Source organism: Lactuca virosa, chromosome 9 (assembly GCF_052849685.1).
Source record: "Lactuca virosa cultivar CGN04683 chromosome 9, Lactuca_virosa_CGN04683_v6, whole genome shotgun sequence".
NCBI classification, from domain to species: domain Eukaryota; kingdom Viridiplantae; phylum Streptophyta; class Magnoliopsida; order Asterales; family Asteraceae; genus Lactuca; species Lactuca virosa.
In genome coordinates this window covers 74,904,609-74,928,843 of record NC_136434.1, presented here as the reverse complement: position 1 = coordinate 74,928,843, position 24,235 = coordinate 74,904,609, and positions in this window count along the sequence as shown.

Sequence of the window (24,235 nt, the reverse complement as noted above, 5' to 3'; positions counted from 1 at the left end):
TATCCGAAAAATTCTGAATTTGATTTATATGCATTTGCTGACAGTAATTATGGAGGCTGTGAGCTTGACAGGAAATCTACATCAGGAGGATGTCAATTCCTTGGTGACCGGCTGGTGTCTTGGCAGTGCAAGAAACAGTACACGGTCTCAACCTCAACAACAGAAGCGGAATATGTTGCTGCCTCTGCTTGTTGCTCTCAAGTTATATGGATCCAACATCAGCTGTTGGATTACGGTTTGAACTATTTAGAAACCCCTATATTTTGTGATAATGAGGCTGCAATTCAGATCGCTAAAAATCCAGTCCAGCACTCGAAAACCAAGCACATTGACATCAAAATTCATTTCATCAGAGATTGTTATGAGCGTTCGCTCATTCGGCTGGAACGGGTTCCCACTGCAAATAATGTGGCGGATCTGTTCACAAAGCCGTTTAACAAAGCTCGATTCGATGTGCTTGTGAGTTTTTTTGAAAATGATGCGTTTTGAGGACTAATTTTTGTTTTAGGTTAGTTTAAATTTGCGCATTTTAATTTCATTCTCACCCATGCACAAATTTAGGGGGAGAAATAATCAAAAGCCAAACAAAAATTAGAAATCTAAAAAATCCAAAAACATTAAAAAATTCAAAAAAATCAAAAAATATGTTGCCGATAGTTCTTGTCTGTAGGAGATGTGTTGGGAAGTGATATATTCATGTGATAACAGACAATCTGAATCTGTGTAAGGTGCCAAAGTCGAATTGTCTGAGATCTGTGTTTGATGCGTTGGTAGGCACGAAAAGTTTTAAAGTGGACTTGACTAGGATCAGATGAACTTAAGGAATCTAGTGACCTGACAAATCATGACCTAGATAGTTCCACTTAGCCTCACAATACGACACTTGGGTAGGTTGAGCAGAGAGATATACATGGGAATCTGCGGATACACGAAATGATCTGTATCTAGAACTGTGGATCAACTTTTCCTCGATGTGCTGACTTCGTCCTTAATTCTGGTATTGACGGGACAACTGGGGAATTCCGATAAATTACGTTTGTAGAAAATTATTTTCTTTCTTTCTATCTGTTAGTCATATGTTGCTTCCTCTGCTGATTGGAAGAGATCCGACCTGGAATGCCACATATGCAACTCTGTCTCTCTGCATCTTCTTCTATGATATTCTTCCTAACTGTTAGTCATATATTGTGTCCTTTGCGTGATTAACAATCCGACCTGGTACACATCATATGCAACCTTCTACTTCTAAATCTCTCTAAAAACTCTAGTCAGTCATATGTTTCACTCTCTGGGTGATTGGAAGAAATCCGACCTGAGTGTACAACATATGTAATTCTAAATCTGACTTCCTCCTTGATAATTGTCTGCTCATCTGAAGTAAGGAGTATTCTAGAAGTTCCTGATTATTAGGGTATGTCAGGAAGTGGGAAACACGTTCTAGTACAACTAAAATTGAACAGATAATAGGTTGTCTGTAGATCCCGCTGCTCAATTTAGGTGGACAACAAAATCCTTGGTCGTCGTCAGATGAATGGTGCTTAGGAATTTCGTATATGTATATGAGGTCACAAAATGTCTTGTCATTTATAGTATGTCCTAATTTTGTCAAAATCTTTCGTGCTTAAGTGGACCACAATAACGGCGATTGACCAGATTTTTTTTCATGAAGGGTGAGGTACTGATAAGTGGATTAAGGCTGCCTAACAACTTTGATCCCAACATCACAAATAGTTATTAGCGCTAGTTTTAATGATAATCATTTATTTTTTAATTTTAATTTAATTTAATTTAGTTTTATTTTCATCTTTTAGTTTTTATTTTTTATTTTTTAATTTATTTTTATTTTTAGTCCTTAAAATGCATGATGATCAAAAATCTATTGGGCTGTTGGGTTTGAGTTTAAAGCTTATTGAGTTATAGCCCTTTCTAGTTGGACCGGGTTTAGAAGGGGGTATATAAGGAGAGTGTGTGGTCGGACACTCCTTTCTTTCCATTTCTCTGAGTACGGCCGCACACACCCAAAGGATTCTCTCTCTCTAAAGCTTAAAATTTCGATTTTTTCTAGAAATTAAACACCCATTCGTGAAGGTATCATCTAATCGACCCTTGAAATGGAATTATTGAGCCTAATCGACTGAAAATCCTCGGTTTAAAATCGTTTTTCGGCAAAAGTGGACCATGTACGGCCGCACACCCGTGTACGACCGCTCACCCAGTGTACGGCTGCACACTGCGTGTACGGCTGGACTTCTGAGTGTAGAGCTGTACACCCCAATTTGTCCTTAAACATTTGAAATTTAACAAACTAAAAACCTTACTCAGCAGATTATTGGGAAAATACTTGATGTTTATTGATGAAATTTCTTGTGATTTTCTCAGCTCAATATGGCAGATCTTGAATTCGCTAAGCTGTTTACCTTGCTGATCCTCCAGAGGCTCACTCAGAGTTTCAATTCATAGTAAATGGCCTAAGAAGATGCTGCCTGTTCTCTGCTCTTACCACGTGTCCGATCATTTATCAGAAATTGGTTAAGGAATTCTGGAGCAACGCTGCTGTGAAGAAGGACAACAAGGGTGCCAGGTTTCTTGAGGCTTCTGTATGTGGAAAGAAAGTCCTGGTTACCGAGCGAATTATTCGAGAAACCTTGCGGATCGGTGACAAGCCTAAATTCCCAAAGGAGATTGAGCTGGACAGGGCTCAAGAGATTCTGAACCAACTGGGATATGAAGGATTATTTCCCCCCACTCTCAAGAAGCTTCTGCCTCCATGCTGGAAATATTTAGCTCATGTGTTCGTGAGCTGTATCTCTGGCCGGAAGTCAGGAGCTAACGAAATATCCCTGGTCAACACCGGTGCAATTGCTGCCTTAGCGTCCGGATCTGAGTTCAACTTCTCAAGGTTCATTCTACATGAGATGATTTTGAACATTGAAGGCAACAAGAGGGATAAGTTTTTCATGTACCCAAGATTCCTTCAAATCATCCTCAATGTCAAGCACTCTGAAATCGAAAGAGGAGGAGAGACTTTGGATCTTAAGTCAATTGGCTCAAGTGCTTTTGGGCTAATGAAGCAGAATCGACCAGGGAAAGTTAATTTTGAAGGAAAATTTCCTCTGATCAAGTTTGGAATCTTTGCTGAGGAGAGTGAACTGAATCCGCCAATCTTTCTAGCCCCGCGGAAACCGAAGAGATCATTATTTCGGCCTCTGAATATGAAAACGAAGAAGGTCATGTTTCTCCTGTTGCAATCGTGGCAGAAGAACATGACCAACTGCAGAATGTGGAGGTTCAAAGCAACTTTGATATGGAGGTCAATGATGAAGAAAATGATGGTGATGATGATTTTCTCAGTCAAATGTGTTTCTCTAGCTTTGAAAATGAAGAAATCCCACTCAATCTTAACCTTGATCATGACGACCTAGGTCCAAGCTCAACATTCTTTGACAGCTTCTTTTTCAATGACAATGAAGTTGCTCAAACAGCAACAGAGTCTAGGGGTGCTGATGACGTTATCAAAGCAATGCATCTAACTTCAAGAGTGATGGTAGAATCATCAAGTCATAAGGATGCAGTTTTAGAGATCCCTCCCTCTGATTCAGATATTATTACATCTGTACCATCCTCTAATGATCCAACACAGACACAGACCTCTCTGCCTCCGGTGAAAAGAAGGCGTCTTGATCCGAGGCAGGGAGTGCTTATTCATGATCAAGCAACTCCAGGTCCATCCACTTTCGTCACCACAACTGTTACTGCACCACATGAAGAAGGCCCAAGCACCACATTTGAAACAGGCGGGTCATCTGCTGTCCCAGAATACTCCCCATCAAGGCCTTCACTAGATGAAGCCTCCATCAAGCTAGCAAGGCACTTGGCTCAAAATATTTCTGAACCTTCCTCATGTGGAGAAGGAATATCTATCGAGGAAGGCCGTTCACGGGATGGTGATTCTGAGGTGTCCTCTCTCAAAGAAGAAATTGGCATTTTAAAATAGTAGAACATTGAGAAGGAAATCTTAATTGGAAAGCATGATGTTAGGATTGCTGAGCTTGAGGAAGATAATGCCTTGAAGTCAAAGAAAATCTCTGAGCTTCAGACCATTCTTGGATCCCTGACTGCTTTTTATTTTAGCTTGAAAAATAAACTATTTGAAGCCTTCGGAGATAAGTTCCAGTCTTTATTTCAACAGCCAGATGGTGTTGAAGATCCTCCCATTGCTCCTATCCAGCCTTCAGAAGGCGAATTTCCTGTTGACCAACCTTCCCCGAGAACAACAAGAGTTGTTGATTGATTTGAAAAGGAACTTGTAAATGCCATACCTCGGATCAAAATCAAACATGGCCAAAGAACAGTCACTGCTGAGCAGAAGGAAGGCTTGCTTTTCTTAAAAAGTTCAAATGAGAATCGCAAAGAAGATGAACCTCAACTCACAATGACTGATCTTAAAAGGAGAAAATTTGGTGATGAATATGGTGATCGTACAGGGATCAAGATGTGGGGTTATGATCCTGAGCTGAAGTTGTGGGTGGTTAAGACGAAGTCTGGAAATCCAGAATACTACAAAAGCATACATGACTTCAACTCATGGACGAAAGTTGATATCGCTGAACTCTCTAGGGCTCCCTTCCACAATCCTTCTCAAAACCCTAGTGCTTTCAAATTCAAGCAGTTTTTGGATAAACAGGTCAAGGATAACTTTCCCTTGATGAAGACTACAAAGGCGTTGGTTAGAAAAGACAAGTATATCCTTGACCCTGAAACCAACAAACCAATGAAGATCATGTTATGGCCTGCTACTAATCAAGTGAAGGATATTCCAATCCCACAACACTTCCGCGATGGATATCTTGCTAACATGGAATTTTGGGCCTACGATGATGAAACTGCAACCGCTGCCAGAAAGTTCAAAAACAAAGAAGAGGTTCTGAGGCTTATTAGTGCTAAGGATCTCCTCAGATTCAGAGAGAGAGACATTCATACCCTGGCTCGTCATCAAATCATATGCTTAAAGGAGGTCATTGAGGCTGCTGCTAAGGAATTCACATGAATGGTTGCCACGATCATCAATGAAAAGCTTTGGATGGGATCTATGGGAAAATCTGACATGAGGCTCTTCGAGAAACCAAGTGTTTGAAGACCACGCTTAAGCTAGCCACAAACCAAGGGGGAGATTGATAGGTCATAATATAGTGGTTTGGGCTAGGCATCTGTCTTGTAATTGGTCTTGTTAGGGTTTTGGTGTTAGTAATGGTTGTTGTATAACGGTGTGCGGCCATACACGTGTGTGCGACCGTACACCCTGTGTGCGGCCGCACACGCGTGTGTGGCTGTACACCCGTGTGATGTTGGGGTGATATAAATAGTAGGACTCTGTGTCAGTGTCAAGTGACGTATGTGTGTGTTCCCTATGGTGTATTTAACGTTTATGTGATATAAATGTGTGCATGCTTGGTTTAATTATTCTTCTACTCATTTTACACTCTGAATTGGTTACAATATTGTTTGATCACTATTTAAGATCCTAAATTTGGAGCCTTACATGGAGACTGGTGGGGGAAGGCGGTGGAGCCATGGTAATATAGTCGGAGTTGAACGGAGAGAGTGAGAGAAGGTGTTTGACTGATGACGGCTGTATATAAGAAAAAAAATTAGGTTAAAAGTGAATGCTAGCATGATTATAGGGACTATTTGTGGAAGCTATTTATCAAAATACTAAAATACCCTTGTTTATTTATTTAATTATTTATTTTTATTTAATTTTGATTGGCCCACATTTATGCATACAATAACACAATACTTACTTAAAACACCTGAACCTATATCTATATATATACCTATATATATATATATATATATATATATATATATATATATATATTATTAAACTTATAATATTATAAAGTATAAGGGTTGAATTTTAACTTTTAAAATTCTAGGGTTTGGAATTGAAATTTCATTAATTTAACTTTTCAAGTTCCAAAACTTGAGGGCAAGTTTTGTAACCTGTCAAGACTTTTGAAATTCATAACTTATGGATTTTAAAGTTGCATAAATGAGACCTTTCCAATTCGATAACTTGAGGACAAGTTATGAACTTTTCATGACTCTTGGTATTTTATAACTTATGAGTTTAATTGGATTTTAATGAAAAGACCTTTCATTTTCCATAACTTGAGGACAAGTTATGGAGGTCATTAAAACCATTTTGATCATATCTCTAACAACTAAAATTATCACATAATTCATGGATGATCTAACTAAACTCATAAACAAGATAATCATAATCAACAATTTAAAACAACTTTGTTTATCATATAAAATAACAATTTTTTCAAAACTTTGACAATTATCTTGTGTTTGGATGAGTACAAGCACTAACATTTCATAAAAAACATTTCCAATGAACCAAAACAGTTTGTGGTAATGTTCCCAATCCAAACCAGGCCAAGAAACTCGAAATTCTGCAAACAGTGCCTTCTACTCGACGAGTACATGAACTGGACTCGTCGAGTTGCTCTTTTACTGAGTGGACTCGTCGAGTCTGTTCGTGGACTCGGCGAGTTCACCAGTCAGAGGCAAAAATTTCGACTTTTTCAGCTTTGAAAAACTAGTAAGCATCAAATATAATAGAAAACAATCGAAGGCCCTGATACCACTATTGGGTTTTGAGTACTATATCACTTCCTAAGTGCACATGCAACCCTAAATGCTTTGGATATATGTTTTCTCTAACTATACATGCATTTTCATTTTCCAAAGCATTCTCCTAACTAGCATACAAATTGTCAAATGAACAATACAACTAGTTAGATGACTTACCTCTTAGTAGGACTTGTAGTTCTTGACCTTTGAAAGCTTGAGCACCTCAAATGTGATGCCTCTAATGGTTCACAAACACCATATGCAAGAGGACGCTTTAGAGAAAAGGTTATTTGGCAAAAAAATCAATCTCAATCTCTTAGAATCAAGTGGTGGCTGATTTTGACACTATGGGTATGTATTTATAATGTGGCAAATGCTAGGGTTACACTTTGTAAACCCTAATGACCTTTCATATACTTAGGATCCATGGGTTAACCTCCATGGACTATCCATGGATTAATGGTTTAGCCCATCCTAAATAACTATGGATCATTAGCCCACATTATAAGAATGATTGATTTACACAATCAATCCCCATATATTTAATTAGTCTCTTTTGATCACAAAATTAATTCCAAATTAATTATTGATCAATACTAATTAAATAATATGATTTCATATTAATATATTATACTTGTAATATATTAATAAATCATAAATAACCTTATTCTCAAAAGTCCATCCTATCAAATTGCACCCATGAAGGCAACCCAAAAGGACCATGCTACAATCGGGTCAAGTACATCCCAGTTATAGTTATGGCTTAGACACTAAATCCAACAATGTAATCATATTTTGGATAAATATAGCCTGATCAACTATATTTATTTGAGATACGACCAACATGTGTTTGGAAGTGATAGTAGTGTTGCGACAAGTCTAAAACTTACCAACTCTACTCATACCGAAGAACCCTAGAACAGCACATAAAGTTAAAAAACTATAGGAGTATTTTAGGCACTATAATACTAAGAAACAACTATGTGAAAACACAGGACCCTTGCTGGTAGATCTATAAGTACTAAGTGCATGCATTACGATTATATATAATTAAGGTTTTATAGACTTAGAATGTCTGGTTTAGCTTTACTTCCTTTTCCTTGTTCGGATGTGGAGATAGAGTATGATCATTTATTCGAAGGTCTATTCGACGCAAGTTATATATAATTAGTATACACTATGTGGTTATTGAAGGACCCAGTATGAGTCATACCATGCAGAATACATTAACTGTTAAATATAAGTTTCTTATATGGAAACTTGAAATTGTTTACTTTCCTTTAATAAAGTTTATTGGATATCTCTTACACCCCTATTCTCGCATAGATAACATGGCTGGATTTCATCTACCGGGAGATCCGTACTTTCCCAATCAAGGGAATGGAGAATGGCTCGATGCAGAACCAGAAAATGATCCTGTAATTCCAATAGAAGAAGACTTCGAAGAAGAGTTTACAGAAGATTCTGACTCAGAATCAGAAGCCTATAACCCACCTCAAGTTGCTCACAATCCCAATCCTCGATAGAATTTCCATGGCCCGACACCTCAGTAGGCAGTGAACTTAGAAAGGTGGAGTCAGGTGCAGGGTCAGGACCGTCCTTATAATAGAGACCGAAGCTTCTACAACCTTAACGAAGGAGGCTCGGCAGACAGAGCCCTCCATGTGTTAGTTCATCGAATTGCACGTAACGATGAACAAGGAAGAGATGCTATAGACCGATTCATGCAAGTTGATGCTACCACTAGAGTTAACACGGTTCGTCTTCACCACATAATTGAAAACCATGGAACAACCAGGAATCACACCAAAGCCTTGCAAAGGGAACTGGCTGCAACGTGAACCGAAGTTAGAGAACTTTGAGAACGCCAAGAGACAATAGAAAGGCGTATGTTTGTAACAGAACGCCAGTTGGCTAAATTAATGGCTGAAACTAGTAGGAAGCCGAACAACACTCCTCACGAGTAGAGTATACTCTACTCACTCTTTTAGGACATGGATTAAGTCTACGTATATACACTAGTGATGTTTTCATGTTCATAGTACGACCTCAAAATTTCGTTTTTCGATAGGTCATTATGTTGTCAAGTTTTCCGTTAAGTTGGTATATTGTAGACCAATTACAAGGTCAGTTTTTCCTAACTCTATGTATCTAATATACCAATGAAATTGACAGGCATCTTATTCCCTTTGAAAAATCACTATCAAATTTCACATTATTGCTTTGAAAGTTATTCCTTGTGTTAGACTTCTATATAAACTCCTTTCAGAATTCATGCTGAACTAATGTATTTAGTTCAAAGACATCTGGTTTATAATCTCTATTGATGTCTTACTACCTTTCTATCTTTTAAATATTAAAGCAAAAGATGCCTCCAAGAAGAAATCCAAGGCATATCAATGTTGATGCAGCTCCGACACCACCTCCACCTCCGCCGCCACCTCTACAGTTTGACGCTGCTATGTTTCAGGCAACGGTCACTGCAGCTGTGGCAGCCGCCATGTCACACATAAATACAACCGGTGCCAGTGGATCTGGGAGTGGTGCTCATCCCTCTAATCATGGTGAAAGTCATGAACACCCACGGGAGTGCTCTTATAAGGACTTCACAAATGGAAAACCTAGAACCTTAATGGGACTTGGGGAGTCATGCCTCTAACTCAATGAATAGAGAAAACCAAAGCAGTCTTTGAGATCTGCTCGTGCCCGGAAGGGAGCAAAGTGAAATTTGTTGTATGCACCTTTTCTGATCGAGCTCTTACATGGTGGAATCGCCATGTAATGTCACTAACTCTTATTGTGGCTAACTCAATGAGCTGGGAGAATATGAAGGCAATGATAATGCAAGAGTACTGCCCGAGGGGTGAAGTAAAAAAGTTCGAACAAGAGCTTTGGGGCCTTACCATGACAGGCACAGACATAGCAGCTTACACCAATAAATTCAGTGATCTAGCGATCCTATGTCTTGGAATGGTCGCCCTGGAGAGCAAGAAAATCGAAAGGTATATCTGGGGACTATCACCTCAGATCCAAGGGAGTGTGTTAGCTTCAAAGCCTATTACATTTGATAGTGCCAAACAATTGGCACAGTCACTAATAGATCATGGAGTGCGTCAATGTCACACCCCCAAACCGAAACGGCGGAAACGTTCGGGGTGGAGGACGTCATGTACAATATCACAGCAATTGCATCATACTAATCAAAGTAAACACAACCATTACAATAAATATATAAAAAGGTATTTACATCTGTTTGATTCATATTTATATACATCAAAAGTAGCAAAATATAAAGACGTGACTCTATACGCTCCGTCTTCTCAAAAGCTGCGGGAGTACCTGTCTACTGATTTCCTGAGAATACAAGCGTTTTGAAAAGAGTATCAGCATTAAAGCTGGTGAGTTCATATGCATGTTTTTGTAATGAAAACCTGTCTTTGAATCTGTAAAAGAATGTTTGTATGCTTTCCAAGAAAATCCAATATTTTCTAACATATAAAGTTTGTTACTGTGATAGTTCGTATGCCTGGGTACCACCAGTTGTATTGTATATCGTTATTTTGAATGAAAACCCTTTATATGAAAACTTTGGCTACTACCGGTAATGTATATATGTTCTGTTTGAAAACCCTGGTTACCACCAGTATGAATAGTAGTTTCATTACTTAAAATAAAACCATGTATTGTATTCCTCGAATCCTCCAGTGTAATGTATAGTAGTTCTGTTAATTAAAATAAAACTAAATTAAGAATGAAATCCCATAAACAAAGGTTAATTTATACTAATGTGAGTCGTATAACCATGCTTGATATGACTGATGACCTCTACGACGTTCTTCAGGCGTCAGACGGTATGATATTTGTCACCCCAGGCATGCCTGCCTAACTGTAGCTAGCAGTTTAGGTGTGGGATTGTCAGTTTCGAATAGATCTATTCGTAAATCTCACGCTCTCCCTCCAGGAGACTCTAGTTACACTAAATGATAGGATTTAACCTGTACCCTGAAAGGTACAATTTAAGAGTTGTCTCACAATCCTGTATTAACTAGTTTACGTGTGGTTTTGTATTGTTCTATTGTATTTGAATCCGTTTGTATACTTTGTAGGGTAATAATTATATTTAAATAGATATTTAGTAATGTATTCTATTTACCCAAGAAATATCATTGAATATCATAAACTAAATCTGTCATAGTTTATATACCTGCAAATGTAAAACCGTGTATTGAAATCCCAAACTATACCTATTATAGTTTGTATGTATGTGTTGTACTTGGTTTGTGTATTGATCTGAAAACTATGTAATTATGTTTGTTTGTAATTTTAAAATGTCCCTTATGCTCAGGATGTTACAAAAGGGATAAAATATCTAAACATTTTTATAAAAATGTGGAAACCGTATGGTTGTATCAATTGCATCAGTTTTAAGTGTGTTGAAATTCTTTTGCATAAATTCACAAAATCATTTGTGTTTGGTTTGTATCCTCCCCCTGAACACGTTAAAATAGTAAAATCATAAGGGTATGAACTCACAGTTAGTTGCGTGAAAGTGTCGGACAACAAAACTGGGAATGACGAGCCTCGGGTTGATGTGCGTGGCACTTAACGGGATCCTAATAACAATTAAATACATATATGCATTTTATTAGCAATACTATTAGTTATAGTGTTGGAATAACACTTGCTTTTGGTTTAGGAATGTTACCGGGACTCGATTGAATTGGAAAAATCGGGTTTTCAGCCAAGTTCACGACTTGGGAAGGTTTGCGGCCGTGAAGGATTTCCAGCCGTGAATTGTTCTCGGCCATGAACAGTTTACTATCTTTGAAGGGTTTACGACCTTTGAAGGTTTGAATGGTTCACGGCCTGTTCTTGATGAAATATGAAGATTTGAAGGGTTCTCGGCCGTGAACTCAAGAACAACGATATTGGATTCGATGAAAAACCCGTTTTATATGCTCCACAACAACACCCAAAGGTGATTCTTGATGATTTTCGGAAGAAAATAGTGTATTTTTGTGTTTGCGGTTGAGAGGTTAGAGAGAGAATTGGGGAGTTTTCGGCCAGAAAAGTGTAAATGAGGGGTAGGAGCACATATATATAGGGGGTTTCATGGTCGGTGGTGGGGGCCACCAGCCATGAACGGGTTTACGGCTGTGATCGGGTTCACGGCCGTGAACACCAGACAGGCCGATCTTCGCTGATTTTCGAAGTAACTCGGGTTTTCGCGCAATTTTGGTTCCGACTCATAAAAGAAAATTCATTATATAACTTAAACGAGTTTCCAAACCATAGGAATTTGACGGAATTAAATAAAATTCAAAATTTATTTAACGGAATCGGCTAACGTTAACAGAAAAAGGTTCGGGTTGTCACATCATCCCCCGATAGAGGGAATTTCGTCCCAAAATTCTAACATAGAATACAAATCATGGAATCGGAAAAAGATGCGCCTACTTCTGTTTCATCTGATCTTCATGCTCCCAAGTGAATTCAGGTCCCCGCTTGGCATTCTAGCGGACCTTCACTATCAGTATGCGACTTTGCTTTGTTCGTTTGACTTCCCGATCCATGATTTCGACTGGTTCTTCCACAAAATTTAGGTTCTCGTTGATCTCAATCTCATCAAAAGGGATCACAAGGGTTTCGTCGGATAGACACTTTTTAAGGTTCGACACGTGGAAGACATGATGGATGTTGCTAAGCTCTTGGGGTAAACGAAATTTGTATGCTACGGGACCGATCCTAGAGAGGATCTCGAATAGTCCTACGAATCTTGGATTCAGCTTTTCACGCTTTCCAAAGCATATCATGCCTTTCCAGGGTGAGACCTTTAACATAACATGGTTACCAACCTAGAACTCCAAGGGTTTTCTTCGTCTGTCGGCGTAGCTCTTTTGTCTATCCCTCGAGGCTTTCAGTCGTTCCCTGATTTGCACGATCTTTTCAGTGGTTTCGCCAATGATTTCTGGGCCTGTGAGAGTGTTGTCGGGGACCTGACCCTTAGCTAGCTGCGTGTCACCCACCTCAGGCCAGCACAGAGGGGATCTGCACTTACGGCCATAAAGGCCTACAAATGGCGCAGTCTTGATACTGGTATGATCGTTGTTGTTGTAGGAGAACTCGACCAATGGCAAATGGGTGTCCCACGACTTGCCAAAGTCTATAACGCATGCTCTCAACATATCTTCCAATGTCTGAATGGTCCTCTCACTCTGCCTGTGAGAGTGTTGTCGGGGACCTGACCCTTAGCTAGCTGCATGTCACCCACCTCAGCCCAGCACAGAGGGCATCTGCACTTACGGCCATAAAGGGCTTCAAATGACATAGCCTTGATACTGGTATGATAGTTGTTGTTGTAGGAGAACTCGACCAATGGCAAATGGGTGTCCCACGACTTGCCAAAGTCTATAAAACATGCTCTCAACATATCTTCCAATGTTTGAATGGTCCTCTCACTCTACCCATCGGTTTGTGGATGGAAGGCTGTGTTCATATACAACTTAGTTCCAAGAGCCTTCTGCAGTGACTACCAAAATCTTGAGGTAAATCTGTATCCCGATCGGAGATAATGGAGACAGGCACACCATGCAGACGGACTACCTCTTGAATGTAGATTCGTGTCAGTCTCTCCATCTTGAAGGTTTTTTTCATTGGCAGGAAGTGGGCGGATTTAGTCAATCGATCGACAATTACCCAGATGGTATCGTACCCACTCTGAGACTTGGGCAACTTAGTGATGAAATCCATCGCAATCCTTTCCCATTTCCACTCAGGTATTTCTGGCTGTTGAAGTAGACCTGAGGGCTTTTGATATTCCACCTTCACCTTGGCGCAAGTCAGGCACTTGCCCACGAAGGTAGCGATCTCTGTTTTCATGTTTGGCCACCAATAGAGCTTTTTGAGATCCAGGTACATCTTATCCTAACCTGGGTGAACGGAGTATCTACTCTTGTGAGCTTCGCTCATGACAACCTCTCTGTAACCACCGAACTTTGGGGTCCAGATCCGGTTCATGAAATAATAGATTCCGCCTCCCTTGATCTCTAAGTTCTTTTCCATTCCCCTCAAAGTTTCATCCGAAATGTTCTCTAGTTTCAAGGCTTCCAACTGAGCCTTCATGATTTGAGCGGATAGATGGGAATGGATGGTCATAGTCATTGCCTTCACTCTGCGACCTGAGTACTCTTTCCGTCTGAGGGCGTCTGCTACCACATTGGCCTTGTCGGTATGATAGCGTATTTCGCACTCATAATCACTGAGTAGCTCTACCCACCGCCGTTTCCTTATGTTCAACTCTTTCTGATCGAAAATGTGTTGTAGGCTCTTATGGTCGGTAAAGACAGTGTACTTGGTTCCGTGGAGATAATGTCTCCAAATCTTCAATGCGAAGACCACTGCTCCCAACTCCAGGTCGTGAGTTGTATAATTGACTTCGTGTGCTTTCAGCTGTCTCGAGGCATAGGCGATAACCTTTCCTCGCTGCATGAGCACACAACCTAGGCCTTGATTGGATGCATCGCAGTAGACAAGGAAGTCCTCCATCCCATCAGGCAGAGATAAGATACGTGCGCTACACAACGCCCACTTCAATGTTTGAAACGCAGTGTCTTGCTTTTCTCCCCAATTAAAGGGTATACCTTTCTGACTTACGGTGGTCAAAGGCTTAGCAATCTTGGAGAAATTCTGGATAAACCTGCGATAATAGCCAGTAAGTCCCAAGAATTGACGGATTTATGTGGGTGTCTTCGGTGCTGACCAATTGTCAATCGCCTTGATATTGGAAGGATCCACGTGTATGCCTTTCTTGCTAACCACGTGACCGAGGAAATTTACCTTTCTGATCCAAAATTCGCACTTAGTGAATTTTGCATACAGTTTCTCCGCCCTTAAAGTTTCTAGGACTAGCCTCAAGTGTTGTCTATGATCTTCCTCGCTTTGGGAATAAACAAGTATATCATCAATGAATACAATCACGAACTTGTCTAGGAAGGGGCAGCACACCTGATTCATCAAATCCATGAATACCGCAGGTGCGTTGGTTAGACTAAAGGGCATCACTACAAACTCATAGTGACCATACCGAGTCTGAAATGTTGTCTTAGGAACATCACCCTCATGGACTCGTAACTGATGGTACCCTGATTTCAGGTCTATCTTTGAGGAGTAGCTAGCTCCTTGAAGGTTATCGAAGAGGTTATCGATTCGGGGAAGAGGGTAACGGTTTTTGATGGTAAGGTTGTTCAGTTCGCGATAATCTATGCACATCTGAAAGGATCCATCCTTCTTTTTCACAAATAAGATCGGGGCTCCCCACGGTGAGGAACTCGGTCTGATGAATCCCTTGTTGAGTAGTTCATTGAGCTGGCTGGATAACTCTTGCATTTCTACCGGCACTAGACGGTAAGTAGATTTGGCTACGGGGGTAGCTCCGGGAATTAAGTCGATTCGGAACTCGACTTGGCGCTCGGGAGGGATTCTGGAAAGATCTTCGGGGAAGACATCAGGAAAGTTGCAGACCTCGGGGATGCTCTCGAGATCCTTAACTTCCTCCTTTTCATTAACGACATGGGCTAGGAACGCTTGACATTCCTTTTGCAGATATTTTTGGGCTTTGATGTAGGAAATGATACGAAGACTTGAGCTGAGTTTATCACCATAGATGATGAGGGATTCGCCAGATGGCAGATTGAGATGAATGGCGTTTTTATAACAAAGGATATCAGCACGATTGGGGCTCAACCAATCCATGCCGATGATGACATCGAAGCTTTTTATGGAAACGAGCATAAGGTCGATTGGAAAAGAATGGTCATTTACGGTAAGGGTACAACCTATGAATATGTCGTTAGTGCTCTCTTTCTTTCCGTTAGCCATCTCGACAGTAAATGTTTCGGTTAAAGGTTAGGATTTATGCTTGAGAAGATGCTTAAATGCATGACTAACAAAAATCCTCTCCGCACCACTATCGAAAAGAATGCATGCATAAGAGTTGTCGAGGAGGAACGTACCCGTAAGTACGGTAGGATCAATGACTGCTTCCTCCTGGCCCATGGCTAGCACTCTTCCTGTGTTTCCCGCTGTTGCTTTTTGTAACATCCCGAAATCAGGTATATCTCCTTGGTCCTTCTTCTTTCCTTAAGTTGTCAGTTTTAGCCCGTGTGTAATATGTGTGATGATCGAGTACGCTGGGCGTAATATAGAGTACGCCGCGCGTACTCGTGAGCGTATTCATGACGCGGAGGTTGCCTAGTACGCAGGGCATACCAAGGTGTACGTGGGGCGTACCAAGCCCAGAATGAAACCCTAATTCTAAGTGAGCCCCCTGTTTAAAGAACGTTATGGCCTCATTGTTGGCCACCATTTCCAGAGACTTGTCCATCCAAAACCCTAATCCTCGTTCTTGAAGCTAGAGAGTGCCTTTGAGAGCTTGTCGGTGTGTTCTTGAGCCTTAAGAGTGGAAAGGAAGCTTTGGAGAAGAAGGAGTAAGAGCCTAAGCACTTGGATCTGAGCTTAGCAGTGTGAGAAGCTTCATTTGGAGGTATAATGTAGCACCTGGTTCTTAGTATGTATTTTTATTTAAGTATTTTGCACTTTTGGCCTTGGACTCGGCGAGTCGAAGGACCAACTCGCCGAGTAGAAGCAGGACGTGACGCGGTATTTAAGTGATGGACTCGACGAGTAGGCTCTGTATGGACTAAACCCTAATTTGAGGGTTTGCACCCTATTTAAACAACCTTATACAGCCTCCATCGCCCCTTTATGCTCCCAAACACCCTCTATAGAAAACCCTAGCCGTTGTTGAAGTAATCTAAGCCATTTTGGTGGAGTTTTGTGTTGATAGTCTTAAGAAGGAGGGAGAAAGGCTTGTGGAAACAAGAGGAGACCAGAAGGGTTCGAGATTGTGCTTCATCTTCAGCCATCAGAAGGAATAAAGTTGCTAACTTGCTTGTTCATTTGCTAGATCCCATTTGGTAGACATTTAGGGCTTTAAAAGCCACTTTAGGTAGCCAACCATGAATGCAAGCGTGGTTGGGGACAAGGCTTCGGATCTAGGTCCTTAAAGGGGTCACAAGGCAGAAAGTGGGTGCTTTTACACCCAAGAAAGACTCCATGCAACCCAAGAGCTTGTTGTAGGACCTTTTGGACTCAAAGTCCCATGCATGCACGTAAAGTTTGTAACTTTACGTGCTAGAACGATTGTAGGAGCCCAAATCTACCTTTTGGTCAAGTGTTGTACCTCAGAAATTAAGGATTTAGTGTGTGGATGTCACCGACTCGGCGAGTCCGTTCTTGGGACTCGACGAGTCCAAGACTTTGAGTCCCATATCTGCTAAGGGTCAAAAGGACTCAGTTGGGTGTTAGAGGGGTTGTAACAAGACCGAAAGAGTGACCCAACATATTGGACTTAATTTTAGACCTGGAGTTCATTGGACTCGACGAGTGCTAGAATAAACTCGGCGAGTCCAAGGCAATCTTCTTATGGATAAAGATGAACTCGACGAGTTGTTCATACAACTCGGCGAGTCGAAGTCAGGACTTGTTCATCTGTTCAAGATGAACTCGACGAGTGTTCATCAGACTCGGCGAGTCGGATGAAGGATCAATCGATGTTCATATCAGAGAGGAACTCGTCGAGTCGTCACTAAACTCGACGAGTAGAGTCGTGGATAAGGACGAGTAAAGGGAAGGGACTCGACAAGTTGACGGCCCAACTCCGCGAGTCCGGTCAACTAGAAGTTGACTTTTGACTTGGACTTGGTTGGGAGGAAAATGGTCATTTTACCCTAAGAGTGGATATCAGTTCTAACTGAGTGTTTGTGGGGATTGTAGCCGGAGGATTTTCGGAGCAGCAGTGGACGGAGGTTTCCTGCACAGATTATCAGCAGCTACTCGTACGAGGTGAGTTACCTTCCAGTAGCGGTGGGTCTTCGGCCACAATGTCGGCCCACCAGTAGCAGTTGTATGTTAGATGATTGTCTTTGTGATATCATCTAGGTTTGCTACTACCTGATATGTTATATGCTGGCATGATATGTTATATGTGATAGTAGTAGAGTTCGGTTGTTAGGACCGAAGGGTAGGTCAGGCACCCCAGATATGTCTGACAGTATGTGATGATATGTTTATATGCTGGCATGATATGTTATATGTGATAGTGGTAGTAGGAGGGGAATAGTCCCCAAGTTCGGTTGTTAGGACCGAAGGGTAGTTCGGACACCCCAGATATGTCTGATAGTCTGTTTATGTTATGATATATGTGATAGTAGCAGTAGGGGGTGGAATAGTCCCCGAGGGTCGGTTGTTAGGACCGACGGGTAGGTCAGCATCCCAGAATGGCTTGACACGGGTAGGTCAGCACCCCAGAATGGCTTGACACGGGTAGGTCGGGACCCCAGAATGGCCGTACCGGGTAGGTCGGCACCCCAGAATGGTCGTACCGGGTAGGTCGGGCACCCCAGAATTGCCGACATTATGTATGCTATGTGATTGTATGGTATGTGGTACGATGGGGGAACTCACTAAGCTTCGTGCTTACAGTTTACAGTTTTGGTTTCAGGTACCTCTTCAGCAAAGGGGAAGGAGCTGGTGCGGTAACGGCACATCATACACACTCGGATTTTCCGCACTTGAGATATTCTGGGATTATACTCTGACATGATGCTATCTTATGACTTGGGTTTTCAGACATAATATATTTATGTGGTTTTCTTATGAATACTTTTATAATCAGTTAATTAAAAATGAAATTTTTGGACTCGAAATTTGGGATGTTACAAGTTGGTATCAGAGCCCTGGGTTGAGGGATTCGGACACACCCTCGGGGGTGTCTGGACTCAAATCGAGGGATTAAAAGCTTTTTACAAGAAAATGGTTTTCTAAAAGATAAGTTAAAGAACTTTTGAGAAAGAACGAAGTGTGTGATGTGCGCGACCGGCCGAGCTCAAGTAAGTGTTCCCCAAAGTACCCATACAAGTTTATGTTATGTTTATCAGCTTCAGTAGAACAGCATGATAGAATAGGACTAAGGATCTAGGAATGATGCCTTATGTGCCTGCTTTATGTGTCTCAGCTTATGAGAATCGCATGCTAGTATTGAGTAGACAGTAGTAGGATAGCCTGTTTAGGTTATACCTGAATGTTTGAGATTGTTCCCTTTGTCTGAATGTTGCACGCTTTGTGCTATGTGGGACTCTGAGTGATGGGAGTTAGCCATTAGGTGGATACGTCACGTCACCTGTGATCAGGGTTGAATAATCTCAGAGTGCTGGATTTGGCCCTATTGCGCAGCTCTTGTCTGAGTCTAACCGTTGTAGGGATGAGTCTTTTACTCGAAGGATTATCTGAGCCTTGTCACATGTGATGGTATTCAAGTGATGACTAATTGGAATTTCGAGGAGGCCTTCAGCAGCTGAGGACTGGTTTGGGGTAGAGTCAGAGATTTCCCTAGGGCAAGCCTAGGATGAGAGTAGCAGAGATCAGTAGTAGTAGAAGGGACTTGGTGGAGCCGAGGCGGTTCTTGAGGAGAGTACGGATAGATGTGGAAGGTAGTATGGGCCCGTACTACTGAAAGCAGAGGATCTGTACTTGAATCAAGAAATTTTGAGGCAAGACCACAGAACTTGTGATGGGTGTGATCCTTCTAGATGTATCAGTATCACTGACGGTTGTCATTATGTATTGCATAATGGTGGTACTGCGTCCGAGGCCAGCAGTTGGCAGCTCAAGAGAGGGATCGGGTTCGGGCTCAGGTTCCGAACCAGTGGATGAGAGGCTACGCGAGTTCATCGTGTCCGAGATCACTAGAGGCATCCTTGATGCGACCCCGGTCATCTTTGGGTCGATCAAGGAAGGGATTGTCGAGCTGATGGAGGATCGCCTCCGGGCGTTCAGGAGCGACATGGCGACCAGCCAGTCGGGATCGCGCACACTGTCCTTTAAGGACTTCAGGGGCAGTGGTGCGCCAGATTTCCCCGGGGCAAAGGAACCCATTGTGGCCAGACGGTGGATTGCAGACATTGAGTCCGCACAGTTGACTAGCTTCTGCCATGAGGGGTCGAAGGTGAGGTATGCAGCAGGATGCTTGAGAGACTAGGCTAGAGATTGGTGGGAGTCGGTTGGTGACTCTCTGGGAGCCTCGGTGGTTGAGGCTATGACGTGGTCGACTTTGTGACTCGGTTCAGAGCGGAGTTTGCACCTATAGTGGAGCTCCAACAGTTGGCGTGGGAGTTCTTAGATATGAGACAGACTACGGAGACTGTGGCGTAGATCACCGCCAAGTTCCGGGAGAGGGCATTGCTAGTGCCCCAGTATGCGGGAGATGAGGACATGAGGAGGACCCGCTATCATGACATGCTGCGAGCCGACATTCGGGAGCACGTTAGTTTTTCAGCTTGCCCTACCCTGGAGTCCATGATTGCCAGGGCAAGGGAGAGGGAGATCGATCTGGAGCATGTCCGGAAGAGGAAGGTAGAGGAGGGGCAGACGATTGGGGCTTCGGGGAAGAAGCCCAAGGAATCATATGGTAGGCTGAAAGGCCAGTCAGGACCAGGCCGCTGTAGGAAATGCGGCAGGCCACATGAGGGGGCGTGTAGATTGGGATCGTCGGGCTGCTACAAGTGCGGCAAGACGGGTCACTTCAGCAGGGATTGTACCGCCCCTACACCGGTTATTCAGACATCTGAGTTGCTGTGTTTCCACTGCAACCAGAGGGGCCACAAGAAGGCCAACTGCCCCCAGTTGACAGCAGCAGCAGCGCTAGTGAAGGCGCCAGCTCCAGCGACCCTACGGATTACTGATGGCCGGCAGGGCAAGTCAGAGGCTCCAGTGGTGAGGAGTCGGGCCTTCCAGTTGACTACCGAGGAGGCACGCGCTGCACCCGATGTGGTGACGGGTATGGCCTCTTGTTATGCTTTTATGATATGCTGTTGTGTTTTTGATATGTTACGTATGTGCTCTGATTAGGATCGTTCCATGTGAACGGTGTCCCAGTTCAGGTATTGTTTGATTCGGGTGCTACCCGATCATTCGGCTCTCTTGCGCTTAGCAAGAAGTTTCCTGAGTCTTCGGGCATGTTGGATTGCCCTCTAGAGGTCGAGATTGCGGACGATCGGTCAGTGCGAGCATCTGAGCTCTTCCGAGATTGTGTTTTGAGATTGTTCGAGGAGCGTTATCTGGTAGACCTGGTTCCTATTCCATTGAGAGGGAACAAGGTGATTATAGGCATGGATTAGCTGAGCCCCAATGGGGCAGTGATTGACTGTGCGCAGCAGTTGGTGCGGATCAGGACCCCAAGTGGGGGAGAGCTGGTGATTCAGGGCGAGAGGCCACAGCGAGGACCAGCTTTATGTTCAGCAGCGAGAGCTAGGCGTTACCTCCAACAGGGTTGCGTAGGTTATGTCGCTTATGTTATGGATACCCGGGAGGCGGGTAGGGCGACGGTGGGCGATCTGCCCGTGGTGCGAGAGTTCGCGGACGTATTCCCCTAGGAGCTGCCTGGGATACCTCCGGAGCGACAGGTGGAGTTCATGATCGACCTAGTTCCTGGTGCGGCTCCGATAGCCAAGGCACCATATCGGTTGGCTCCTCCCGAGATGCAGGAGTTGTCTACACAGCTACAGGAGCTGTTAGACAAGGGATTCATTAGACCGAGTAGTTCTCCCTGGGGAGCCCCGATTCTATTCGTGAAGAAAAAGGACGGGTCGCATCGGATGTGTATAGACTATAGGGAGTTGAATAAGGTAACGGTGAAAAACCGTTACCTACTGCCGAGGATTGATGACCTCTTTGACCAGCTACAGGGAGAATCTTGGTTCCCCAAGATTGATTTGCGTTCAGGGTATCATCAGATGAGGGTCAGAGAGGAGGATGTACAGAAGACGACGTTTCGGACGCATTATGGCCACTATGAGTTCGTGGTGATGCCTTTAGGGCTCACCAACGCTCCTGCCGCGTTCATGGACCTCATGAACCGTGTGTGTAGACCGATGTTAGACCGGTCTGTGATAGTGTTTATCGATGACATCTTGGTTTACTCCAAGACGCGAGAGCAGCATGAGGAGCATCTGCGAGAGGTTCTGGAGGCTTTGAGGAGGGAGAGCTTGTATGCTAAGTTCTCCAAGTGCGAGTTCTGGTTGCGCGAGGTGCAGTTTCTTGGGCACCTTATCAACCAGAACGGGATTTCGGTAGATCCGGCCAAAGTGGAGGCCGTGATGAGATGGGAGGTTCCGAGGTCTCCATCTGAGATTCGGAGTTTCCTGGGATTAGCCGGCTACTATTGGAGATTCATCCAGGATTTCTCTAAGAAAGCCTTACCCCTGACCAGGCTGACAAGGAAGGCTGTGGTCTTTCATTGGGGGCCTGAGCAGCAGGCTGCATTCGAGACACTGAGACAGAGATTGTGCGAGGCGCCAATCTTTGCCCTGCCAGAGGGCATGGAGGATCTCGTCGTGTACTGTGATGCGTATATCTCTGGCTTGGGCGCAGTATTGATGCAGAGAGGGCATGTTATTGCTTACGCTTCGAGGCAGCTGAAGCCTCACGAGACGAACTACCCGATGCATGATTTGGAGCTGGGGGCTGTTGTGTTCGCCCTCAAGATTTGGCGTCATTACCTCTATGGGGTTCGTTGTACGATTTATACGGACCACAAGAGCTTGAGGTACCTCATGGATCAGCCGAATCTAAACATGAGGCAGCGTCGGTGGTTGGACGTGGTGAAGGATTACGATTGCGAGATCCTTTACCACCCGGGGAAGGCCAATGTGGTGGCCGACGCGCTTAGCCACAAGGCAGCACCAATCAGGGATATCTGTCTGAGGATGACAGTGGTGACTCCACTGTTGGAGCAGATTCGGGAGGCCCAGCAGGAGGCCGTGAAGGAGGAACATCGGAAGAGCGATCGGATTGTGGGGCAGGTTTCCTCCTTCGATTATGATAGCCGAGGGTTATTGACTCTTCACCATAGGGTGTGGGTCCCTTATCATGGAGGCGTGAGCCAGATCCTGATGGAGGAGGCACACAAATCCAGATTTTCTATCCATCCCGAAGCAACGAAGATGTATAGAGATCTTCGTCCTGATTATTGGTGGCCCTGCATGAAGCGGGACGTAGCATGGTACGTGGAGCGGTGCTTGACCTGCAGGAAGGTCAAGGCCGAGCACCAGAGGCCACACGACAAGATGCAGCCGTTGGATATCCCGCTGTGGAAATGGGAGGATATAACGATAAATTTTATCACAAAGCTTCCCAGGACCGCGCGAGGGGTGGATTCGATTTGGGTCATCGTCGATCGATTGACCAAGAGCGCTCATTTTATTCCGATTTAGGAGAGCATCTCGGCCGAGAAGCTGGCCGACATTTATATCAGAGAGGTGGTGGCGCGGCACGGGGTGTCAGTGTCGGTGATTTCAGACAGAGATGTTCGGTTTACTTCCAGGTTTTGGAAGAAGTTGCATGACGAGCTGGGTACTGGTCTTCATTTTAGCACCGCCTTTCACCCGCAGACGGATGGTCGGAGCGAGCGGACCATCCAGATGCTAGAGGATATGCTGCGGGCATGTGTTTTAGACTTCGGAGGTAGCTGGGATACCTACCTTTCGCTGGTGGAGTTCTCGTATAATAATAGCTATCATGCGAGTATCGATAGACCTCCCTTCGAGATGTTGTACGGGAGGAAGTGCAGGACCCCAATATGCTGGGGCGAGGTTGGCCAGAGGGTCATGGGGAGCACAGATGTAGTGCTCAAGACGACCGAACGGATTCAGCAGGTTAGGAGCAGACTTCAGACTGCGCACAGTCGGCCGAAAAGCTATGCTGACAAGCGCCGATCAGACCTGGAGTTTCAGGTCGGGGATATGCTTCTCCTGAAGGTGTCGCCATGGAAGGGCGTCATCCGATTCAGGAAACGGGGCAAGTTGGGTCCCAGGTATATTGGACCCTTCAGGGTTATAGCCCGGGTGGGCAAGGTGGCTTATAGGTTGGATCTGCCAGCCGAACTCAGTCAGATCCACAACACTTTCGACGTCTATCAGCTGCGGAAGTGTCTGGTGGACGACTCAGCAGTGGTACCCTTAGAGGACATTCAGGTTGATGACAGCCTGAATTATATTGAGCGGCCTGTAGCGATCCTCGACCGGAAGTCGAAGGATCTAAGGAACAAGAGGGTGGAGCTCGTGAAGGTGCAGTGGCATCACCGGAAGGGCTTAGAATGGACTTGGGAGCCGGTGGATGAGATGATGGGGCATTACCCAGAGCTGTTCCAGGATCGAGCAGCAGACTTCGAGGACGAAGTCTAAAATAAGTGGGGGAGATTTGTAGCACCTGGTTCTTGGTATGTATTTTTATTTAAGTATTATGCACTTTTGGCCTTGGACTCGGCGAGTCGAAGGACCAACTCACCGAGTAGAAGCAGGACGTGACGTGGTATTTAAGTGATGGACTCGTCGAGTCGGGTCCCGGACTCGACGCGTAGGCTCTGTATGGACTAAACCCTAATATGAGGGTTTGCACCCTATTTAAACAACCTTATACAGCCTCCATCGCCCCTTTATGCTCCCAAACACCCTCTATAGAAAACCCTAGCCTTTGTTGA